At 38.0% G+C, this 22,719-nt stretch overlaps 1 pseudogene; it reads right to left on the reverse strand.

Annotated features, from left to right (window-relative positions):
* Window positions 1–823: 823 nt before the first annotated feature.
* Window positions 824–22,719, reverse strand: part of LOC137959820 (protein CASP-like) — a 41,223-nt pseudogene continuing 19,327 nt past the window's right edge.

A 22,719-nucleotide genomic window follows, 5' to 3' on the forward strand; every position in this document is an offset into this window, starting at 1 on the left:
ACTGGATATATATACACAATGGGTGATACAATAGTTAGCTGGTCTCTAAGTTGCAGAAGATAGTTGCTCTTTCCACTATTGAGACAGAATATGTCGTCGTGATTGAAGTCAACAAAGAGATAATATGGTTACAGTCTTTCTAGGAAGAATTAAGTCTCAAGTATAAGAAGAAAGTATTATATTGTGACAGTCAAGAGTACTATTCATTTAGTAAAGAATCATGTTTATCATGCCATAACAAAGTACATATAAGTGCGTTATCACTTCATCGGATCGGCTTTGGAGGATGGAGTCTTAGCAATAAAAACAGAGGAAAAAAGAAAAAAAAAAGTGAAAGGAGAATAATGCCAAAAAAAAAAAAAAATGAGAAGAAGACAGGGCTGGTGGCAATAGAGAAAAAAAAAAACAAGAAGAAAAAATTGAAGAGATGGACATGCAAAGAAGAACGGAGGAAGAGAAAAGATGGTCGGGAAGAAAGAAAAAAAGGAAAAAAAACTAAAGAGAGGGCAGAAGGAAAACCAAGAGAGAAAAGAAAAGCAAGAAGAAGAAACAGTGGAAAAAAGGAGACCAAGAGAGAAGAAGTGTGAAGAAGGAAGCCATGAGAGAAGAAGAAAAAAAAAAAGCGCAAAAAGAAAGAAATAGTGTGAAAAGGAGAAAAGACTTACCTGGTTGGTCGTTTCCTCTCTACTCTACTTCAACAACTACGTTGATAGCACCGTAGCAGAGGTTATAAAGTTTGTGAGACGATAAAATTCAAAGTTGGATAGGAATTGAAAAAAGTCTTAGAGCGGGACACCTCTGATGCTATCTTTCCGAGTTTAAATCCAAAGCAGTTATAGTCTGATCAGTCAGTTCAATCAGAATTCGAACTCAATTGGTCTTTTAAGTCGGATTAAGTCCCATCATGCGGACTCGCTTGGTCTTCATCCAGAAAATGGATCAAACGCTTCTCCCAAACAAAGCAACAAAGTGCATGCAAGTCAGGCCCACCACAAAAAGGCATAAAAAAGAAGAGAATTTAAAAAGGAAAAAAATAAAAAAATTAAAAAAGAAATAAAAATGAAGAAAAATAAAACAAAGAAAAAAGAATGAAGAAAAGTGTTTCCAGACTTGTCCATCTACTTGAAGAATGAAGTCTTTCTCGAAGGGGGAACATCTGTAGGCTTGAAAGTTTGATCACTAAAATAGAAATCTGGATCATCTACAAAAAGAAAAACCCAAAAACAATTGTATTGTGATGGTTGTTATTTACATGAATGTAATTCTTTCAGACCTCCTACCTCCCCAAAATTCAATGAGCTCCAACTTCCGCTTCTTGTTCATCGATCAGAAAGTGAGGGATTGACGGTAATCTTTCCAGATTTCAACATGGAATCCTCTTGACCATTTGTGGAGCTGCAGCACAAAACAAAAATTTCAATCACGACCAGTTACACGAGAGCAGCATGTATACAATATGTGTGGCAGGTTATGTAACGCTGGAGCCTTCACCTGAGATAGCTCAAGGCCGACATTTTGTAGAGACAAGTGAAGACAAGCAGATGCAACCCGATGGAGTAGAAAAATATGAATGTTCTTGCATACCTGGCAATCCCATTATCAAATCAACACTTCTCTATTAGGAAAGCCGTATGAGGAAAAGATGCATTTGAAACTTGTAAAGATATCATTTCATGTTTTACCATGTCTATCAATGCATATGGAAAGGGTTCATAGACGTGGTCATTTGTATTTTTCATCATGCTAATAGAAAATGCTCGTGTTTTTTAATATTCTTGTACAGCAAAGGATCTTCAGCTCATTGAGTACAGGGTCTAGCTCATATTAAGACATGAAAAATATGTCAAAGAAAATAGAGAAACTAGAACAGGGTAATGGTTATAGTTAGTATTGTTTTATTAGGCCTTTAGTCAGAGACTCTGAATTAAATTTAGCTCCTTCGACTCTTTTAACTCTTTTAGCTCTTTTAACTCCAGTAAATTCCAAATGCAGTAGAATTTCTGCAGTAGGCTTATTCTTAGGGATTGCAGTTTGTGGAACGACATTATTTGGTGTAACTAGGACCAAGATTTGGATTACTAACATGGAAGGCATCTATCTTGTCTAAATGAAGTTCTAAAGAGACCATAGCAGGAAGCAGGCTCACATCCACAAACTCTTTGCATCAAAACTCCAGAATCTTGATGCAGATACAAAAAAGCATCTCAAAGTCAAAATGGACTGACTCAATTCTCTTGTTAAGGGACAAACATAATCAAATGAAATTGTATCAAACACTATCATTATCAAAATTTTCTTGTATAAATTAAAAAATTAAAGCATACTTGTTGCCAAGAAGAAAGCGACCACTGCTCAGAGTAATTTTATCTCTGAACCCAAGTTCTTTGTACCTTTGATCTCTCTCCTGATTCAGATAACAAAATGCTTAGTCCGGAATAATCAATCTATGGCAGCACAAAACGGCAACTTCTGTTATCAGATTGCACATAGCCACATAAATTTACAAGTGATTATCTGTAAATTCTACATGAAAGCAGATAATTAAGTTTTGCACCTTTTTTGAAAATGCTGCAAAGGGATTCATGTCATCTTCATATATCTTCTTGTACTTCAATTCAACATCTGAACTGAACCCACTTTCAACATCTTCTGAGTGCTGAAATTGACCAGAGTGAATAACAATACCACATGTATGCCACAAGCACAAATGGACAAGATAACATAGTATTGTAACAAGAAGAACCTTCTTTGATCCCCTTGGAACTAGCTTCTCAAGATTGTAATCCTGCACATAACGTATCTTTCCATAAAGTTTAACATTATCTGCTTTTGTCTTTTCCAACTCAACGGTCAGAATCCCAATCTTCTCCTTCAGTTGCCTTACTTCCTGGTGCATTAAACAATAAGAAATAATATATGCAGCAGATAAGTACTTTCAGGATGAGAAAGCAAAGCAAAATAACAGAGAAAGAGATGAAGAATACAGGATAGGTTCCATGCAAGAGAATAATGAACAGTGATTCACCTCTTCTGTGTCTTGTAATCAGTTTCTAAACCGATTTCGTTGATTGCAAATCACCTTGAACATTGAACTTTGATCTTGGTCAGAAGAAAAATGCTTGTGATCTCCACTCTGAATTAGCAAATGAATAATGTACATTAAAAATATAAAAATTGGAGTAATTACTAAAAATAAGGAACTAAAGTATTTCTCATCTTTAACTGAGAACTGTACAAAATGATTACCATCTAAAGGAAAATTATTTGGATGTTTACAACCAACTTTCCTAGTGCCCGCAAATGGGCATTCTCACAAGTGACAAACAAATTGTATAAAACAAATTGTATACACTCAAATTATGTTTTTCTACAATGTGCACAGCAGATATTACAGAAGGTAATCAAAATGTCTCACCAGAATAAAAAAACGTAGCTCATTATGATCTAAGGCCTTTTTGAAGGCAATTGACAGGCAACCTTGCATCTTGTAATTTCCGAACCATCCACATGGACAAATAGCACTACCAAAGTTTTGAGGTAATTAGGTTTTTGACATTTACACCCTCCCCAAGGTCTCTTTTTCTCAGGGGAGACTAATATCAATTCAATGTCTTTGAAGCCTGGGCACTCTAAAATATCTGGTTGGATACACTCACAAAGGTAAGTGAGTCAATAGAGCAAATAGATACGTGTGTCCCTTTCAGGAGAAAAAACAATACAAGATCATCTCTAGCAGATTTGGTGTCCCAAGAACCAATCTTCAAGATAATAGTTACCCTCCACCAAGTAGTAACCACTGCTTGAAGAAATATCAATATGTAAAAGTTTTCTCATGTCATTAAGTAGCAAAACAAAATTTATGTTTTATAAAACTTACATATATCCATCAACAATTTGTCCTAAACTCTTAAGTGGAGATCATTATTGTTGCCAACAACGGCTAGCACAAGCAAGAAAACCAGTTGGTATGAAGTGGTAGAATATCTTATGGATTTATATAATGACAACCCATAAATGTGTGCGCATCAATATCAATTAAAAAAAAAGTGAAATTACAGACCTCAACTATTTCACACATTAATTGTGAATGTGAAGAATGAAAATAGAGGATAAATTGAAGAGAAAATAGAGAGAAAAGAGGGAAAGTGGACCCCCATCTTCCTTGTATTTCTCACTTAAGTGGTTTTTAGAAAAAGTCTAAAAAGCCCCTCTATTAAGAACTTCAACATAAGTAACTAAAGCACTCTCCTAAAGTTACCGGATTTACACAATAACCACATCTCTTAAACACTCTAATTTGGACTCTTTTTCTAACAAATTACAGATCTACCCATGTGAGAATTTACCAAAATACCCCTGATTCTTAACAGTGAACATAGTTCTGGAGGATAAAAGAAACTTTCTCATGATCATATAGATACTCAAAGAGGTAAGAGAAGAAAGAAGAGAACCACTGATGCTTCTGACATGCCTACTTCCTGCAGATCCCATTCCTCAAAAAGAGTTCCTTTTCGATCTGCAGAGCTGTAGCCCTGTAATATGAAGTAAAATTAGTGAAAGAATTTTATTTTTTTAAAAGAAAACGCATCAGCTGAAATATTTTCCATATCGGTTAGCAGACAGACAAAAAGTGAGATTATATAATGATGACAGCTTTGAGAAATAATGCATGCTAAATAAGCTGAAGATAAAATACAACATGCAATCTTCCCTTTATTACAAAATCCAGTTCTCAACAAAGAAGTATTGAGAAAAAAATAAGAAGAAGCAAGCCTTATTTATTAGACTACAATCAAGCGTAGATGTTGCAGGCTACTAAAATATCTTATTTACACAATAAAAAAATACTTAGTCATACTACGGAAGACATTTTTGTTCAGTCAGTGAAAGAAGAACATGGAGACAAACCTTTAATATGTCCTCTTCAAGCTTTGCAATTAACCTTTGTTGTTCATTAACCTTTGCAACTAATGTTGCTTCCCTGGCTTCAGCCTCTTCTAGCGAATAAGTTTTCTCGGAAAGTTTGACCTTTACAGGTAAAGAGATGCCACAGTAAACATCCATAACATATAAAAGCTTTGAACATTTCATGATATTGCTGAAAGCTTGAAATCTAAATTTTTTTTGCCTTGTATTTGCATGTATGGATTACATATAGATCTATTAGAGGAAATACATACAGAGAAAACTTTCACATCCCACTTAAGATCCCATACCTTCAGCTGTGTAAGCTCATGTTCCATCTTACGGTTCTTGTCAAGAAGAAGTGACTCAAGTTTGCTCATTTCATTTCCACTAGTAGCCACCGCCCAATCTTCGGCTTCAATTGAATTATAACCCACTGCCTATAGATATGGATAACCAGCAAGAAAAAAGTAAGAATGCCAAAAAAACAGGTAAATGACCAAAATACAACTGAGCACTAATCTATAACAAATACTGCAGCAATAAATATATTTTTGTCATAAAGTTGTTGGGTTTTCAACAATGTCATTGGATCATCAAGTTCAAAAGCCATCACAGAGCAGATTGTTAACCCCAACTGGAAATCTCTCTCCAGGCACCACTAGGAATAGCAAATAACTTTAAATACTTAAGTTGTTTGACCAGCGAAGGTGAAGTCAGTATAAAATTCAAGTAAGAGGCACCTGAAAAATTTTAACTTGTCGATGAAGATCCTCCACTAACTTTGTTGTTGGCCTTTTTTGAAGCTCCCTCTTGGTCTCCTCAAGAGCATTATCCTGTAAATCAACAAACAAATACAAATAGATAATTAGTAAGAAGAAATAAAAAATAAAATCAAACAGATATAAAGCTCCTTATTGAGATGTAAAACAACAAAATAGTCACAGTCATTAAAGCACTTAATCCTTAGTCTACAAATGTTACTATCCGTCCACCAATCAGATATAACATTTGTAGATTAGGAGCTTTTCTGTTGTGCAAGCTGCTAATGAGAATGGTCATTTTATGGAATCATAGGAAAATTCCAAAGTTATCTGACTACAAAAGACAAATTTTGTCAAACCATCATATAAAAAAGGGAGCAGATCTGATTGAATTGGGTCTAACTGGTGCTTGAACCAGTATGGCCTCATAAATAAAATAACTTTAAAAAAGAAAACACAAAGAGGCACAGATGAGAAACTTCTACCCTCCATGCTGTTGTGCAGCCTTGTACAACTGCAGGGAGAGTTGAAGTTCCTCCTCGTGCAATCTATAGACTTGGATGACAGTAGGGAGGATGGATATATCTGCCACATGCATTCTGAACCAGAGTAAGGAGAGAGATCCCTCTATTGTCAGGCCAGTACAGGGGGAAGGAGAAGGACTGCACCCCCTTCTTTCTCCATGCAACCCCTACCATTGCCTATCAGACACATTAACAAATGGGGACAGACCAGTCCCATTGACTGGCAGATTTAATGGTTTAGAGGTAGAACTTTTCAAACTGGCTAGATCAGCCAGTTTTTCACCTCACCCTGGCTTTTGGAAAGGACTAGTTCCAATTGAACGTAATTCAACCAGTTAATCATGTCCAGTTCTGACAGCACTGCTAAACACCGATTGAAAGACAGGAATTGAACTTGGCGTCCAAGGACACTTGGCCACGACAAAGCCTTTTATGCAAGCTCTCGAAAATAGTTCATATTTATGAAGCCCCAAATGTGATAAGGTTCTCTGACAAGGGTTTATGGCATTGTAAAACCTCTACATGGTTGCCCTTCTTCTACGTCAAGTGTAACTTTTGATCCATTTTTATAAAAGAGAGTGATAATGGTGATAACCATAAGAGTACATGATAAGAAGTAGCAGTAAAGACCATAACAGCAAAACATCAATGATCATTAATACCAATTGAATTCACATAATGGGAGAAAGAATGCGGTCTGGCAGATGAGAAAGTGAGAATCTAACACCTTTTCATTCAGCAATGTATTCAAATCCTTGATCTCATTCATATGTTGCTCTCGCTCATCTGACAAAGTGATTTCCAAATTATGAAGCTCCATGTTCAACTCAGAGATTATGTTCTCTTTGGCACTCAATGACTTCTCAAGAATAGCATTGGAGTCAAAAGAATCACTGTATGAAAAAGCATTCCATCAACAATCTACTGTACCAAAAGATCTACAGAATGTCAAATACAGAAGCAACTAATAGAGCAGATTTTAACTGAAGAAGTGATTAAAAATGTGAAAGGATTGTGAACAAAGAAAGCTCATGTGGGGTAGAAGCTTTTGTAGCTACTAAATCCAACAACGCTTTTATGAGGGCTGGTAATTAGGAGCATAAAATCCTGAGTTTATTCCTTCACACCAAATAATCTATCCCAATGTAAACAACGTTATACCCTTCATGATACTCCACTCTATTTTACATAAAAAACGGTCAAGGTATATATTATGCAAGAATTATTTTGTGGTTCAGTGGTCTTCTTTAGGGGTTTTCTAGATTTACATCTCAAGCTTGAGCCTCACTAGGCTTGGAGGGTAACCAAGGATAAACACAATGTAATAGACAAAATAACAAAAAAATGCATGGTGTGCAGTCAGGCAAAAGGTTCCAACTCAATCTAAATAACGGACAAATCTCAGCAAGTAAAAGAGGCAAAATTCAAGAGAACAATGAATTTTTGGGCAATTCAGGACAAAGTTATTCTTAAAAAATATTATACCATCCATCACCACTATCATTTGAAGTTGAGAAGCAGATGTGAATGAAACTAATAGAATAAATCTGGGCAACAAACAGGAGAGTATAGTATCAAACTATACCTGACAGGAAATATTAAATGACTGAAGATGGATCCGAGAAAATGCTTCTGATGTAGAACTTTATATAGTGAAGGATGTTTATTTGAAGAAGCTGTGACAGAGATCAAAATACTGAGATGAATGTGTGATTAGGAAGGCAAAAATGTTGACCTAGGTAGACTCATGTCCCAGATTTTAATGATAACTAAACTTAAGCTATTAAGCTAATATTTTAAATTTAAGCATTTCAAATGCATTTCCTTCAAGAGACACAAATTCACGGACTATGAGGAAGAACCGCCAAAACTGCACCAAGACCTCGTGCAAAATGAAATATCAAGTCATCTTAAAGAAACAACTACAAAAAGAGCTTGAAGATTTGAAGACCTAGAGTTAGAGTCAAATAGAAAAATCTCAAGAGCTCTACTTTGCAAAAGAATAGCTAGCCAAATTCCAATTCTAAGGTATAATGTGCATTGGAGCTTTAGGGCATGTAATGTTTTCAAAACAATGTTTATCAATACATACAAATGTTTTACAAACTTTAATTTTCTCAGAACTGGCTGCTTAGAAATCATCTTTGTATACTGGCAATAGGCATGATCAATCATCCTGTATAAGCCTGATCTATTATTCAGAATGCACCAGACATATTTTATATAGTATGATCGATTATTCTTTATAGGCACAATTGATCATACAGAATATTGTCACGTAAAATTTATAAAGCATGATCAATCAACCTCATAGACATGATCAATAATACAAAACACTACCAGCAGATTTTATACAGCACGATCGATCAATCGACTTGACATGATCGATCAACCTATGGGATTGATCGATGTCTTGATCAATCAATAGGCCACAGGAACTCAAAAGAATTAGTCGTTGGGTTCAAAAGATCGATCAAATGGCCACAAGAACTCAAAAGAATTTGTCATTGGGGTCAAATGATCGATCAATGAAAATGTATGATCCATCATCCCTTTCCGCAACTTTTTGAAAATAGTCAAAAAAAGCTAATTCGACTAGGAAAATTATAAATAGGCTCCCAAACTTCTTGGAGAATATTCATTGATCATTTATGGGCAAATCAAAGCTTTCAACAACCATTATTGCACACATTCTTTCAATTTAACCCTTTTCAAGAGAAATTCTTCAAAATTTGCCAAAATCTTCTACTTTCTCTTGATATTCTTGGTACCCCTAGTTCCATTAAGCTCTAAATACTTTTATACACGTGCTCTAAAGGTTGGAAGCTTAGATCTCATTAGGGAAGGCTATCTCTCCAAAAGAAGGTGTAAGTTTTCATTTTTCTTTTCTATTTTCCACCTCTTTCAAAGAGGTTTTCTACAACCTGAAATCTAGAAAGAGTACTCACTAGAGAAGGCTGTCTCTCCAAAGGTGTCAATTTTCGTTTTTCTATTCTATTTTCAACTTTCTTTTCAAGAGGCTTTCTAGAACCTCAAATCTAGAAGGGGAGTACCCGCTAGAGCCAAAATCTAGTTGTACTAAAATCTCTTTGGATAATGGCAATACAAGAAGATCTAAACCAATTTGAAAGAAATCAAGTTTAGACTCTAATACCTAAACCTAAAAATCAACAACTAATTGGAATGAAATGGGTTTTTAGGAACAAAGCTCATGAAGTAAATAGAATTGTTAGAAACATGGCTAGATTAGTTGTCAAAGATTATAACTAAGAAGAAGGAATTGATTTTGAGGAAACATTTGAACCCGTAGCTTAGGTTAGTTGCCGATTTGCACGAGTGCATAATGCTCTAAATGATTACAATAAGAGCATTTAACATGAGACATGGGTGTGTAGGTATGCATATGAGTTCTCTCGTTCTTTTTGTGGTACCTCCTTAGTACATTCTTGTGAGATGAGGCATTCTTTAGCTTTTTCTTTAAATCAATGCATTTCTTTTCAAATTTTAACCCATCACAAGAGAATTTATCTACTAACTCTTCTTGCTTTAAAGCATTGTTCAAATGGCCATCATTTGCTTCCTTAAGGCAGTCACTTCACCCTTAGGTTTGGCAATTTTCTTGCTTTTGGGTATCACATCTATCATTATACTTATTCATGCTTTTTACCTGAAAAATAATAAACTAAAGTAGATAGAGAGGAGGAAAGGCAGAGGAGACAGAGGTTTTAGAAAAGAGAGAAATTCAGAAATTCTCGTTGGGGATTGAGCACGACCCCTGAAGTCTAATTAACTTAAGTGAAATAGGGTAAAATGTCACAAATACCCTCCATACACTTACAAGCATGTAACTCTTCACACACACCTCCAAATTACATAAGAACTAGACCATAGACCTGCCCATACCTACTGAATAAGGTAACATCCTCGGAGATTACAGAACATGTGAAATGACGAAATTACCCTCATGCTATTTTTTAACACCACCAATTTTTCAAGTAGTACTTCTAGTTCATGCTCATAATCGAAATCATTTACTTCTTCCGATGTGGTGGAGGCATCATCTTCTGGTGCCATGAGTCCAACATTACACTCCTTTTCTTTGGAATGGTTAGTTTCTTCTTCCACTACATCCCAAGCTGAGATCAATACCTTTTTTTCTTTTTATTCTTAGATCTTTGTTTGAAGAGTTAGGTTTGTATATTTCTCTCCCTCTTTTATAAAAGTTTTTACATCCTTCATAAAAAAAAAAAAGATCTTTGTTTGAAGATAGTGATTTTTCCTCAAGATTCAAGTATCTGTTTCTTCTATCCCCAACCTTGCCACACTCAAAACAAGCATCAATCTTTTTAAAAGATATTTATTTTTTTACCTTTGTTTTGACCTCTCTTAAATTTTTTTTCTTTCTATATGTCTAGGTGCCTAGTAATGAAGCTCACCGAAGCTTTCTTTACTAGTACACTCATTCAAACCAGATTTTTCCTTGAGAGCAATGTTTTTCCTATTTTTCTTCCTATTCCATTTGATAAGTTAGGAGGATATCTAGCATCTCTTCTGAACTCATAGTCCCAAAGTTCACACTTTCTCAAGTGGTGATCTTCTTCATCTCCCATGATTTTAGAAGGGCCTTGAGAAACTTTACATTTCTCTTATGAAGGAAAATCTCGTCTCCAACAATGTTCATCTCATTAATAATATGATTGAACTTAGAGTTCATGTCAGCTATTGATTCACCTGATTTCATTTTGAGTTCGTTATATTGGGCAATCAATAGGCTAATTCTAGAGTCATCGACCCATTGAATTCGTCATATTTCCGTTGCAGTTTTGCAAGTGGAGACCCTATTGAACTCACTTGGTCCTAAGGCACATAGGAGTAGGTTGATGACCTTAGAGTTGGTTCTAAGTTGCTCTTTGTCTTCCCTAGTGAGTTCCCCAAATTCCTTGGATACCTTTTCCCCATCAATCATTTTTTTACAGTCAAAGGGTCCATTCTTTGTGATAGGTCATATTTCTCAATCCATAAATTGAAGGAATAACTCCATTCTTACCTTCCAAATAAGCATGATTTGTTCCATTGAACATTGGAAGACGGTTGGCTGATTGATATTCAAGGAGTATCTTGTTTTCAGTAGTCATTGAAATCAATTGAATGAAATCAAATGGAATTTAGATTTCAAATGATTTAGGCTTGCTCTAATACCAAGTGTTGGCCCAAGTGGCAACTCGAGCTTGTGGAGGGTGAATCAAGTACAGATTCAAATTTTAAATGATTAAGTGCTTGTCAGCAATTTAAAGCAAGTAAGGAATATAAAGCAAAATCACACGCACACAATCACAAAGAGAGCTAAGATCTTTGTTAACGATGTTTCCCTAGTAGTAATCACCACCCAGGAACCCTTGCTCGGGAAAAATTCACTAATTTACCTTACTGTCCAAATTAAAAAAAAATTCACTAACTCTCGTTAAGCCAAGTGTAATACCCAATTTCTCCCAAAGAGATTTTAATACAACTAGATTTGAGCTCTAGTGGACGTTCTTCTTCTAGATTTCAAGTTCTAGAAAACCTCTTTGAAAAAAAGTGGAAAATACAAAAGAAAAATGAAAGCCAACACCTTTTGGGAGAGACAACCTTTTACTTTTTTTTTATTTTTTATTTTTTATTTTTATGGAATGTGTGAATCCAAGTTTTCTGTTAGTGAAATCCAAGCTTCCAATCTTTAGAACACAGGTATAAAAGTATTTAGAACTTGATGGAACTAGAAATACAGAGAATATAAGTTGAAGATTTTGACAGATTTTGAAGAATTTCTCTTGAAAGGGTAAAATATAAAGAATGCGTATAATAATGGTTGTTGAAAGCTTTACTTTGCTAATAGATGCTCAATGAATGCTCTCCAATGAGTTTGGGAGCCTATTTATAAGTTTCCAAGTCCAATTAGGCTTTTTTTACCTTTTTGAAAAAGTTGTAGAAAAGGATCATCGATCATATCTTTCCGCTTGATCGATCATTTGTCCTCAATAGTTTTTTTTTTTTCAGTTCCTGTGGCGTGTTGATCGATCAAGGCATTGTTCAATCCCTCAGGTTGATCGATCATGTTTATAAAACTAGGTGATAGTGTTCTATATGACTGATCATACTTTTTCAATCTTATCTGGCAGCATTTTGTATGATCGATCATGCCTACAAAGAATAATTGATCACACTTTATAAAATCTATCTATTTGCATTCTAAATGGTCGATCAAGCCTATACTGGATTAATCATGCCTATTGCAAGTATCCAAAGATGATATCTAAGCTTGATTTAGGCCATTTCTAATGGAATTAAAGTTTCTAAAACATTTGTATGCGTCAATAAAACACAATTTGCGAAAACATTGAAATGTTCTAAATTTCTAATGCATGCTTATACCTTAGGATTGGAATTTGGCTAGCTATTCTCTTACAAAGCTAGAGCTCTTGAGATCTTTCTATTTGACTTAACTCTGGGTCTTCAAATCTTCAAACTCTCTTTGTAGGTGTTTCTTCAAAATGACTTGAACACTTCATTTTGCACGAGGTCATGGTTTAATTTTGCCGGTTCTTCTTCATAGGACCTTGAATTTGTGTTTCTTGAAGGAAATGCGTCTGCAATGCTTGAATTTCAAATATTGGCTGGGAATTATCAAATCTTAAATTAGAGAGGAGAGGCGATTTCGGGCGAGAGAGAAAGAAAATCGAAAAAAAAATAACGTTACGCGTAACGTGCGCTAATTTTTGAAATGGTCAGAGACTTTTCTCTGGTCACCATCCCTGCGGCCTGTGACCAGAACCCTCGATGGGCGACTTCTAGTAAAGATGCAGACTCCTTCTCCGACGATGATCGACGGAAAGAAGTTGACTTTCCGAGAAGACACAAAAATTCCGAACCAGAAGAAGGTCAATCCAGACGCTCGGAAACCTTGAACCTTCCCTCCGATGAGCCAACAGAACCTCCTATGGAAGGTTTCGACTCTAGTTGGAAGACGATCTCCCGGTGAAAGAAAAGGAATACCCCTTTCCGTTGCCACTACAGAAAACATAGAGTTACAATGTAGAAAGTCGCCCGGAGCTCCGGAAAAGTCATGTGCATCTCCTTTGCCGCCGGATCAAAGATGTCCTTCATTTGTGTTCCGATGGAGGCCACTTCAAGCTTCGTCCTTCAGTTCCAACAAGTCACGAACGAAGCTAAACGAACCCGTGAACTTTGGACACGGGATTCGATTTTCTTCCTGTCGGTGAGCTCCTTTCGGGGACAAAGAAAGTGTCCCGTTCTCCATCGGTGTGGCTCAACAGTGCTCGCCAAGATCTATATTCCCGAGGCCACCAACTCGGGATTTGGCTGGAAGGAGTTCGAAGAAGCCATCCGGAGCCTCTCACTGGCGCAGACTCCAGCAGGGGAAGCCCCCAAATCCAGCAGCACCACCAAATCCTCCCCTCCCCCCCCCCCCCCCTATAACCAAGCCCCACCAGCGACAAAACACTCCTCTAAGCCCATTTCTCCCCCCAACTAGCCCTCTCCTTCCTTCGAAATTCCCTAACCCAGCCATGCAAAACCTCTTTTCAGATCACCATATTCCTACACACCTTCTTCCTTCAAAAAAATTCAAATCCGTCCCAATTTACTCCATAAAGGGCGACAATCTTTGATCCGCTCTATCCTAGTCCACACCTCCTCCAGTATCGTCAAATCCAGCATCCTTCAATGGTTGACTGATGAGCTTTACCTCCCCTACACACCTAGAATTTCCTACCTCAACCCCATTCTTAGCTAGTTCACTTTGAAACCCAGCAAGAGTCTTCTGCGGCCCTTGCTCTCACACCCCACTCCCCCTTGGGCATCGTTGGGATATCAGAATGGCTCCCCTCGACTCCTTCCAGTCAATTTGGGCAATGGGCTACAGTCACCTGCCTCCCGGCGGAACTATGGCACAATGAGGTCTTCACGAGCATCATCTCGGAGTTTGGTGACATAATTGCTCTGGACCCCCTTATTGAGCACTGGCATCGCCTTGATGAGGACCGAATCCTCATCAATCCTATTCATCCTTACGAAGGACCCTACTTCCGATGCATTATGGTGGATAATGCCCGATTCTGGATTCGTATCGAGTTGGTAGATAAGCAAGATTTCATAAATATGACCTCAAGTCCTACAACTAAATCCAGAGATTCTCCACAATCTGTCCACACATTGAGAGTAGCAACCCCAACCTCTTCTCCCCAGAAGATGCGTCTTGAACCAGCCAGTCTTACAGCTGGCACTGACTCTATCCCAGCTGCCTCCTTGGTTGTCCCTCCCTCCGGCCTGCCATACCACCCACCCACCACAGATATTATCATCTATTCCAACCCCCAGATACCTATTGCTGCCATTCACCCTCCCACTTTACCCCCCGAAATAACCACACACCCCTCCCCCATCCACATAAGACTAGTGATCAATGATCATTATCTCCTGGAATGTTCGAGGAATTGGATCCGTGCGTCGCCGTGCCACAATTTGGGACCTCCTTGCCTCTACCAAGGCAAATGTTGCTATTTTTCAAGAAACCAATGCGGCTTCTCTGCCCCTTGGATATATCCGTGAGTTGTGGCCGCTTAAGGAGCCAAGATGGATTTCTGTGGATGCGATTGGATCGGCTAGCGGCATTTTGATTGTGTGGGACACTAATACCATTGAGGTGCTCAATAGCTGCTGTGGCACTTACTCCCTCAGAATCAAATTGAGAGACAAAGGATCGGGGAACATTTGGTGCCATGTTGGTGTGTATGGTGCTACTAGACACCATGAGAGACATCTCTTCTGGGATGACCCTGTGAGGACTTGTCAGAGGTGGCCCATTCCTCTGATACTTGTGGGAGACTTCAATGTTACCCGCTTCTGCCACGAGAAATCCCCGCCCTCCCGGAGAATCACTACTTCCATGATGCTATTTGCAGACTTTATTGGCAGCTGGGATCTTGATGAGGTTACCCTATCTGGGAAGACCTTCACTTGGTCAAACGGTAGACAACCCCCCGTCCTCTCCAAGCTTGATCGCTTCTTAGCCAACAACGATTGGCTTCAGTTATACAGCAATGCCACAGGCAAAGTCCTCAATAGGGTTGTTTCCGACCATTGACCAATTATGGTAGATACCCACTTCGGCAATTGCCCCTCCCCTTCTGCCACGAGAAATCCCCGCCCTCCCGGAGAATCACTACTTCCATGATGCTATTTGCAGACTTTATTGGCAGCTGGGATCTTGATGAGGTTACCCTATCTGGGAAGACCTTCACTTGGTCAAACGGTAGACAACCCCCCGTCCTCTCCAAGCTTGATCGCTTCTTAGCCAACAACGATTGGCTTCAGTTATACAACAATGCCACAAGCAAAGTCCTCAATAGGGTTGTTTCCGACCATTGGTCGATTATGGTAGATACCCACTTCGGCAGTTGCCCGCCCCCCTTTCAGATTCAACAATGCTTGGATGGCGGACCCCTCTTTTGACTCCTCTATCCAGTCCTTCTAGGAGAGGATGGTGATGGCGAGCCCGATCGGGTGAAATTTCCCAGCCAAGCTCAAGATGCTGAAGCCGTTGCTACGATCATGGGCCTCTACGAGAAAGGCATCTTCCTCAGCTGAGAGAGGGGCCGTCCTTTCTCAGATTTCCACTCTTGACTCTGAAGAGGAATCTAGAAATCTCTCTTCATCAGAAGTTACTCAAAGATATGCCCTCCAAGGGCAAATGCAGTCCTTCCCTCATAGTGAACTCGTGTACTGGAAGCAACGTGCAAGATTTAAATGGCTCGTTGAGGGAGATGCCAACACTAAATTCTTCCATGCAGTCGCCTCTGCTCGGAGAAGAGCCAACCGCATCACCACGCTCAACATCAATGGTGAGAGTACCTCGGATCAATCCCTTATTTTAGACTCGCTAGTGAACTTTTTTGAAAAATTATACTCTGATGGCCAGCTAGTTTGCCCTTTCTTCGAAAGAGTTCATCTTCAGGCTATTCCTTCGGCCGCAACTAAACTCATCGAGCTCCCTTTCTCCAGTAAGGAAATTGAAAAAGCAGCATTGAGTCTTCCTTTGGATCGTGCTCCGGGCCCGGAATGTTTCAATGGGGAATTCTATTGCCGATGATGGCCCTTCATCAGAGACGATATTGCCTGCATGGTCCACTCGATCTATCATGCATGAGCACAAGGCAAACTTGGCATGGAAGCTCTCAACGCCAAGTAAAATCAAATTCTTCGTGTGGATGGCCATCAAGGAATAGATCCTCACCTCTGACAACCTCCATAAAAGAGGTTACACTGCCCCCGATCGCACTTGTCCCCTTTGTGGTGTGTGCGACGAGACAGTCCAGCATGTTCTCTTACATTGCGACTTTTCTTGGCAAGTCTGGATGAAGATATTTTAGAAGATTGGTCTCCAAATGGGGCTACATTAGGACCTTTTCGGAACCTTTGAGATGGTTATGGGGATATGGCTTCCCAAGTTGGGCAAGATAATTCTCTTGGCATGCCTTGCGCATGTCCCATGGTGCATATGGCTCGAGCGAAACAACCGGAGAATCAACTCCAAGGCTAGCAACCCAGATAATATAGCTTCTTAGGCAGTGGGCCTTATCTCGAGTTGGCTACATTCTAGGAAGAAGTTTGCTTCTCTATGGGGCATCTCCCTGCGAGAAAATTGGGGCTTGATCGCCCACATGGCAGGCCCTTGTAGGAATCCGGTTATGGCCACCTGGGATCCTCCCCCTTACGACTGCACCAAACTCAATTTTGATGGCAGTGCTTTAGGCTATCTTGGGCCGGCTGGAGCTGGTGGTGTTTTCAGAGACAGCAGTGGAGACCCTATTCTATCTTATGCAAGGCCGGTGGGTATTGCTGATTCAAATACTGCTGAAGTGAGTGCTCTTCTATTCGGCCTCCAAATCTTTAAAGAGCGGCTTCATGGCAAGCTGATTATCGAAGGCAACTCAAAGACTGTCATCAACTGGTGTTCAAAAGATAGCTCCCCTCCTTGGCACCACTGGCCAATCACTGATTGTATTGCTAACATTGTGTCATTCATTCATTGTAATTGGAACCTCGTTCCTAGATCAACCAATTCTTTGGCTGATAAATTGGCTAAATTCGGAACCTCCCAGCAATCTGTCATTGTTTGGTAAGGCTTCCCCTCTTGTAATCTGCTCGTTTGAGCTCTCATAATAAAATTCAGCATCATTTAAAAAAAAAAAATCAAATATTGGCTCAATAGCTTAAGTTTTTTATCATCAAAATCTGGGATGTGAGTCAACCTAGGTCAACAAATAGGAGTGTTAGTGAGTATTTTGGTGAGATGCAAGCTGTTTTGCAAAAAATAGTATATGCCACCCATTTACTGCTAATGACGAAGAGTTAAGGAAGAAAGAGAGTTAAATTCAAGTTGCTCAGTTTTTGCAAAGTTTAGCGCAGAATATGAAGCCACTTGAGCGCAACTACTAATGGATGATGATGTTCTCACCTAGGAAAAGGCTTTCTTGAGGGTTATAAGGGCTAAAGGTGCAATTGCTTCATCTGGTGATAAGGGTTCTAAATTTGGTAATGAGTCTACATGAAATTGTGAGGCTTGTCAACTTAGGAAGCATCTAAGCATTGTTTTTGTCATGAAGTCATAAAAGTAGCACATTTTTTAGTTAGTTTATTCTGATGTGTGTGGCCCGTATAGGATACCTAGTGTCTTAAGTACTTTTTGTCATTTATTGATGATTACAGTTATGTCGTAAAGAAGAAATCTGAACTTTTTTATCTATCCATGATGTTTGATGGGAAAAAAAAGAATTTGTTTGGTGTTTCTCTCAGAATTTTGCACACTGGGAATGGGCTTGAGTTCATCAATAAGAGCTCAACTTTTTTTTCTGCCAATGGCAATTTACATCAGACATCTTACCCCTATATCTTGCAATAAAATAGGGTAACTCAATTATAAAAAAAACAGGTATTTGTTTGATGTTGCTAGGACTATTATCTTTCCAATGAAAGTTCCTCAATCTTACTATGGGGATGTTGTACTCACTGCATTTTACTTAATAAATAGCATGCTCCTGTTTCGAGTAATTGTATTCTCTTCAGGTACTTCAACCCACCCCAAGTTATGTTATTTAATGTTTAGCCTTGCATTTTTTTTTGAACATGTGGTTGATCCATGTTTTGATAAACTATTACCTAGATCAATAAAGAGTGTTTTATTACAGTATCCTAAATATAAAAAACCTAACAAGTGCTAAGATCCTAAAAAGAAAAAGTTATATGTTTCGGCTAATGTCACCTTCTTTGAGAATGTTCCATATTTCACATCCTCCACAAAGTCTTATCTTGCCTTCCTCAATCAGTTCAGTTCTTCCTATTCCACTACTAGTGTTGGATGCTCCTAATGATTTAACAATGTCACAGAAGGAGAGATCGACCAAAGATATTTCTAAACTATATCAACATGGGAAGACAACTTCTACAAGTGATCATAGTGTGGTTCCTGCATATTGCACCTTGTCTTCTTAGGATGTTGATAAACTCTAACCTAGATCAATAAAGTGTCTTTTTGAGGTATCCTAGATATCCAAAATGTAACAAGTGTTATGATCCCAAAAAGAAGAAATTATATGTTTCAACCAGTGTCACCTTATTTGAGAATGTTCCATATTTCACATCCTCCATAGATTCTGTGTTCTTCGGTCAGTTCAGTTATTCCTATTCCACCTCCAGTGTTGGATGCTCCTAATGATTTAAGAATACCGTAGGAGGAGAAATCTACCAGAGATATATCTGAAGTATATCAGCGTAGGAAAACCACTTCTAAGTGATCATGGTTTGGTTCCTGACATTTGATGGTTTTGATGACATTGAGTTGGACCTTCCTAATGCTCTCCGGAAGAATTTTTGTGCAAACACCAGATATCCTACATCTAAGTATGTGTCTTGATAATCTCTCGTCTCACTTAAAAATCTTTTGCAGCCTCCTTGTTTTGTGTGTCTATTCCTAAAACAGTGTAGGATGCTTTGAAGTGATCAAGGTGGAAGGCTACCACGAAAGAAGAAATGCAGGCTTTACTATCTACAGGTATATGGAGTTCATGTGATCCACCTTCTGATACTACCATTGCTAGTCGCCAGAGAGTGTATACAGAAATATAATGCTGATGACTCTATTGAAAAATACAGCATGACTTGTTGCTAAAGAGTGTACCAAGATGTATGGAGTGAATTTCTTTGATACCTTCTCTCTAGTGTCAAGAGCTCTATACATATATTAATATTTGTAGCTATGAAAGAGGGGTGACCACTATATCAATTGGATATAGAGAAGGTCTTCTTATATTGGGATCATCACGAGAAAGTATATATGGAGCAAACATTGCGTATGTTGCTCAGGGGAGAGACGCAAGGTGTGTGACCTGCATAAGGGAATCTATGGTTAAAGTAGAGCATGAAGGCATGGTTTGAAAAGTCTAATAGGGTTATCATTACCTTTGGCTTTTCTCGCAGCCATTGTGATCATTTTTTGCTTGCTTTTAAAAGCTCATTCGGGGTTATGTTTTAATTATCTATGTTGATGACATAATACTCTCTGGAAGTGACAAAGTAGGCATGGAAGAGTTGAAAAATCATCTAAAGAAACATTTTTGAAACGAAAAATCTTTGATAGTTGATATATTTTATAGGTATATAGGTGGCTCAATGAAAGGATCGGATTGTATAGGCCCAAAAGAAGTATATTATAGATCTACTACAAGAGTATGGGTTACTGGGAATAAAACCAGTTGACACACCAATGGTAGCTAATCCTAAACGTCATGATGATTAGAGTCCATTGATTGGGGATAAGACAAAATATAAGAGATTGGATGATAAACTTCTTTATGCCACAATAACTAGGCCTGACATTTCCTTTACAGTGTAGTAAGTCATGGAAAACCCTAGGATGTCTTTTTTCGGCAGCCCCAAGGATTTTGGAGTACTTTAAAGGAGCTCCAAGTAAGGGGCTCTTCTATAAGTCCCATAGATATATTGAGGTCAAGGGATACTCAAATGCTGACCAAGTTGGGTCAAAGCTAGACCAAAATCTACTTCAAGATATTACACATTTGTGGTTGAAAATCTTGTCAAATGCAAGAGAAAAAGTAGACAATTGTTGTTCACTCTAGTGCTGAAACAGGACAATGGCTCATTCAACTAGCAAGCTCATATGAATGAAAGTTGTATTAGTGGAATTCAGCATTGAAGTTCCAGAGCCAATGGTAATTGGATGCAATAACCAAACCATTGATTTATTGCAAACAATCCCATGTTTCATAAAAGGACAAAACATATAGAGATTGCCAATTTATTTGGGATACAATGATGAGTGGAAAAATTGTTGCACCGTATGTGAAGTCAGTAGACCAGCTTGGTGATATTTTCACCAAATCCCTTGGAAAACGTAAATTCGTAATGTTTTATACAAGTTAGGCATTCGTGATATTTAGTCTTTGAAAAAAAGGGTATTTTGGCCCTTTTAAATATGTGAATGTGTCCCCTCAAGGCTACATTAGTCTAGTGGAGTGATATGGTGAATTTGGTTCTGATTTTTATGTTGTTATTTTGCAGGTTTTATTAGAGTTCATGTGTAGACCAGGGCAGTTTGGTCATATGATGTGAGTTTGTTGAGTTAATATAAAAGAGTTAGGGTCGAAGTCTGACCCCTACCAAGGTGTTGCCTCCAATGCATCCTTCTCGTCTTGTTTTTCCTATGCTGGTCCTTTAGGCACTTCCGACTCAACGTCGGCCGAATTACATGGCCTTCTTAATGGGTTGCGGGTGTTCAGAAACAAATGTAGTGGGCCTATCCACATTGAAGGTGATTCCAAGGTGGTGATTGGTTGGTGCAAGCGCAATACTACTCCCCCATGGAGGCACTGGGACATATTCCAGGAGATTTTGGATATTGTATCTTCTTTTTCATGTATTTGGTCTCACATTCCGAGATCTGCAAATTCAGCAGCAGATGTGCTTGCCGAAGAGGGAACTTTCCTGAAATCTCTTGTTGTAAGGGATTTGCTCCCTCCACCTTTGTAATTTTATCTTGTTAATAAAAATACATCTTCATCAAAAAAATAAAAAAATGCATCCTTCTCGTCTTTCTCTCTTCTGTACTTCTTTGAACTTTTCCTTCAGATTTTATCATGCTCCATAGATTTGTTTTTAAATGTTATATTCCTGAATAAATTTTTACTCTTCTCCTATGTTTTGCACCCCAGTTTTTTCCTTTTGTAAGTGAGATAGCATTGCCTTCTTCTCTTTCTTCAAAAAAGTCATGCATCATTCTAAAAAGTAAAGGATATGATCTTTTCGATCCTGATGTATTATGTTTTGTTGAATAGAGAAGATTGTTCCTTTGAGATTGTTTTGAGTGATTTATCTTCGTCTTTTCTGATTTGAACGCTCTTCCACAATCAATTAAAGATCTAACTTTGAACAATTCTAACGTCTTACATGGTGTAGTCATGGAAAGAATTGGAAGAACATCAGCACCAAGTTCACACATGGAAATTTTGAAACAAATTACAGATATGTTTGTAGTCAAATCACAACTTGCCAATGAAAGGATTTCAAAATCAAACATGACAACTTGCCATAATAAAAAAAAATAAAACACTTAAGAATTTTTTATAAATTTCAATCTAAAGACAGACAATATAAGATCTGTTGCCCAGGCTGGGTGTGCTTTCTGTAGACACTTTACACAGAAACTTCCAAGAGTTAGGACTCCCACTTAAAATTTTACTTTAGAAATTACTAATTCTAAACAGGGAAGTCCTAACAAACAAAGACACCAGTATGAAATAGGAAATTCCAAAAGACACCAGTATGAAATAGGAAATTCCAAAACAAAAAGGACATCATTACCAAATAGAACACTCTCAATGCGATGCTTTAAATAATAAGATACTAAATTGGGAAACTACAAGGACTACATCGAGTAGGGGCCTATTCATTTTTCTTTAAAAATGAATTTCATCAAATCCCAAATGCAAAACTAAATAAGGGTTGTCCCAACCAAGAGGGATTGGAGTGTTACCCCTTCCTTGCCTAAAGCATCATATAAATGATTTTCCAAATGGTTGACATGAATCCAATTGTCTACAACATTGAAAAGATCTTTAATCTTGTAAAAAAATGCCACAATATTCAAATTATGTCGATTATATCTCTGCTATTCTATCAGATTTTCTTTGCTTCAGATGGAATTAGTCTTTTCAATCTGCTCTCCCTCTTCCACTTCTCAATCATGTTCTTGTGCCTTAGCATTACTATCAATGACTGCAGTATTAAGCTTGCTCAACTAAAAAGAGGACAAAATATTCATTAAAGCTGATACTCAGAAAAGCTACCCATCCACTCCTCTGTTTATTTCATACAAGTACATCATCAACCATGCAAGCCAAGTGAACATTCCAGAATAGGACGAAATTTTGGCAGATTTTCAATTTCTGTGCTTT

This window comes from Aristolochia californica, unplaced genomic scaffold (assembly GCF_029961685.1).
Source record: "Aristolochia californica isolate CCGP_79_NKW_82.1479 unplaced genomic scaffold, dmAriCali1.0.hap1 SCAF_3, whole genome shotgun sequence".
Taxonomy (NCBI): Eukaryota; Viridiplantae; Streptophyta; class Magnoliopsida; order Piperales; family Aristolochiaceae; genus Aristolochia; species Aristolochia californica.